We start from the raw sequence: 3,868 nt of genomic DNA on the forward strand, positions 1-3,868 counted from the left end.
GACCTGCTTGATAATGGCTTTATTAGACCTAGTGTCTCACTTTGGGGTGTACTAGTGTTGTTCGTTAAGAACAAGGACGGATCGATGAGGATGTGCATAGATTATCGGCAGTTGAAAAAAGTGACCATCAAGAACAAGTATCCATTGCCGAGGACTGATGATTTGTTTGATCAGCTTCAGGGTGCCAAGGTATTTTCGAAGATTGATTTGAGATCTAGCTGCTATTAGTTGAGGATTAGGGCATCCTATGTCCCTAAGACGGCTTTCTACACTCGGTACGGGCATTATGAGTTCTTAGTGATGCCATTTGGGTTGACAAATACCCCAATAACTTTTATGGATTTGATGAACTGGGTGTTCAAGCCTTATCTAGATTCCTCTGTGATTGTTTTCATTGATGATATTTTGATCTACTCCAGCAGCCGAGAGGAGCATGAGCAGCACCTTTGAGTCGTTCTTCAGACTCTAAGAGATAGTTAGTTGTATGCTAAGTTTTCAAAATGTGAGTTTTGGTTGAGTTCAGTAGAATTCCTGGGTCATGTCGTATCAGCAAAAGGGTATCCAAGAGGATCCTAGGAAGATTGAGGCAGTCAAGGACTAGTCTAGACCCATATCAACTACAGAGATCCAGAGTTTATAGGGTTTGGCGAGTTATTACTATCGGTTTGTGGAGGGGTTTTCATCTATAGCAGCCCTAATTACCAGGTTGACCCGGAAGAGTGTCTAGTTTAAGTGGTTGAACAAGTGTGAGGCGAGCTTTCAAAAGTTCAAGATAGCTTTGACTACGGCGTCGGTGTTGGTATTGCCCACAGGTTCAGGGCCATATACAATATATTGTGATGCATCTCGTATTGGACTTGGTGTGGTATTGATGCAGAATGGCAATGTTATTGCATGTGCTTCGCAATAGTTGAATATCCACGAGAAGAATTACCCAGTTCATGATTTAGAGCTAGCAGCCATTGTTCATGCGTTGAAGATTTGGAGGCACTATTTATATGGCATTTTATGTGAGGTATTCACGGATCACAAGATTTTGCAATACTTGTTCAAGCAAAAGGAACTAAATTTGTGGCAGAGGAGGTGGTTGGAGCTATTTAAAGACTATGATATCACCATCTTGTATCATCCTGGGAAGGCCAATATGGTGGCCGATGCTTTGAGTAGGAAATCAGCTAGTATGGACAACCTCGCATATATTCCAATTGGTGAGAGACCTCTCGCTTTAGATGTTTAGGCGTTAGCCAAAAGTTCATAAGGTTGGATATTTCTGAGCCCAACCGTGTTCTAGTTTGCACAGTCGCCCGTTCTTCATTATTTGAGCGTATCAGAGATCGGCAGTATGATGATCCTCATTTTCTTATCCTTAGAGACACAGTGCAGCATGGGGGTACCAAGCAGGTTACAGTTGGTGATGACGGAGTTTTGAGGATGCAGGGTCGAGTTTGTGTGCCTAGTGTGGATGGACTTCATGAGTTGATTCTAGAGGAGGCCCATAGTTTCCGGTATTCTATTCACCCGAGCACCGTTAAGATGTATCAGGACTTGCGGTAATATTATTGGTGGAGGAGGATGAAGAAAGACATTGTTACGTATGTAGCCCAGTGTTTGAATTGTCAGCTGGTAAAGTACGAGCATCAGAGACTTGGTGGTTTGCTTCAGAAGATTGAGATTCCTGAGTGGAAGTGGGAGCATATCACTATTGACTTCGTTGTTGGACTCCCACAGACTCAGAAGAAGTTCAACGCAGTATGGGTTATTGTGGATAGACTGACTAAGTTAGCGTATTTCACTCCTGTGGCAGTTTCGTATTCTTCTGAGCGGTTGGTAGAGATTTATATCCGTGAGATCGTTTGTCTTCATGGTTTGCCCGTGTCTATCATTTCTGACCGAGGTACGTAGTTTACCTCGCATTTTTGGAGGGCAACACAACATGAGTCGGGTACGCAGGTCGAGTTGACCACATCATTTCATCATCAGTCGGACGGACAATCCAAACGTACTATTCATATTTTGGAGGATATGCTCAGTGCATGTGTTATTGACTTTGGAGGTTCTTAGGATCAGTTCTTGACATTAGCGGAGTTTGCATACAACAACAGTTATCAGTCGAGCATCTAGATAGCTCCCTATGAGGCATTATATGGTAGGTGGTGTCTGTCGCCGGTTGGGTGGTTTGAGCCGGGAGAGGCTCGGTTGTTGGGTACAGATTTAGTTTAGGATGCCTTGGAGAAGGTTAAGATCATTCAAGATAGGCTTCCTACAGCTCAGTCCAGGCAGAAGAGTTATGCCGACCATAAGGTTTGTGATGTGTCATTCATGGTCGGAGAGCGAGTGTTGCTTCGAGTGTCGCCCATGAAGGGCGTGATGAGATTTGGGAAGAAGGGCAAGCTAAGCCCTAGGTTCATCGGGCCTTTTGAGATCCTTGATAGAGTGGGAGAGGTGGCTTACAGACTTGCTTTGCCGCCGGGTTTATCAGTTGTGCATCCAGTGTTTCATGTGTCCATGCTTTGGAAGTATCACGGCGATCCATCCCACATGTTAGACTTCAGCACTGTCCAGTTGGACAAGGACCGGTAGCTATTCTAGACCGGCAGGTTCGTTAGTTGAGATCGAAGAGTTACCCTTTGGTTCATGTTCAGTAGGGAGGTCAGCCTGTCCAGGCAGCTACCTGGGAGTCTGAGTCCGATATGCGGAGCCGATATCCCCATCTTTTCACCGACTTAGGTACTTTTCTATGTCTGTTCGAGTACGAATGGTTATTTTAGAGGTGGAGAATGTGATGACCCAAAAGGTCATCTCAAGTTTTTTAAGTCAAACTAGTGTTTCGAGGCCTAAAAACCTCCTTTTGTCTCAGCTCGATTTGTGTGCGCAGTCCTTGTGTATATCCGGAAAGCCTTTATGTGTTAATTTGAGAAAAATTCTAAATTTTGCCTTTAAAATTGAATTAAGTTGACTTCCGTCAATGTTTTGGGTAAACGGATCCGGACCCGTGATTTGACAATCCCAGAGGGTCCGTACAAAAATATGGAACTTGGGCATATGCCGGGAATTGAATTCCGAGATCCCTAGCCCGAGAAATGAATTTTTGAAGAAAATTGTTTAACTGAAAATATAATGGTTTTTGGAAATTTAATGATGATTAATTTCGATGTTATCGGGACTGTATTTTGGTTTCGGAGTACGGTACAGGTTTAATATGGTATTTAAGTGGTGTCTATGAAATTTGGTAAGAAACGGTGTTTATATGACGTGATTCGGACCCTCAGTTGTGAAAATAAAAACTTTAAGAGTTCTTGAGATTTTCATTGATTTTGATGCTAAATTCGTAGTTCTAGGTGTTATTTTGGTGATTTGATCACGCGAGCAGGTCCTTATGATGCTTTTATACTTGTGTGCATGTTTGGTTTAGAGCCTCTAGGGATCGAGTGAGTTTCAGATAGGTTTCGGGATGGTTTGGACTTAGGAATTTATGATTTATTGCTGCTTCTGGTATTCTGATGCTTTGTGCTTTGCGTTGGCGAAGCCACTCTCTTGAATGCAAAGTGCAAGCTGGGCTGGGGAGGGGTTTCTTCTACGTGAATGTGAGGCCTTGGTCGCCAACGCGGAGCACTGGTAGGGTTTCCCTTTGTGAACGCGAACGTGTAGTGTAATGGAGGGGGGCTGGGGGAGTCTCCGAGTTGTTCTTCTCGAATGCGGTCTAAGGCCCGCAAATGCGATGGTCAAGGGGAAAGACAATCACGAACGCGAGAAACTCTTGGCAAATGCGAAGGCCCTTCTGGCCGCAAAGCATCGCGAACGATAAACCTCTCGCGAACGTGAAGAAGGTCTTTCCAGTGTTTTAAAAACAGAATCAAAACGGGAGTCT

This window comes from Nicotiana sylvestris, chromosome 2 (assembly GCF_000393655.2).
Source record: "Nicotiana sylvestris chromosome 2, ASM39365v2, whole genome shotgun sequence".
Taxonomy (NCBI): domain Eukaryota; kingdom Viridiplantae; phylum Streptophyta; class Magnoliopsida; order Solanales; family Solanaceae; genus Nicotiana; species Nicotiana sylvestris.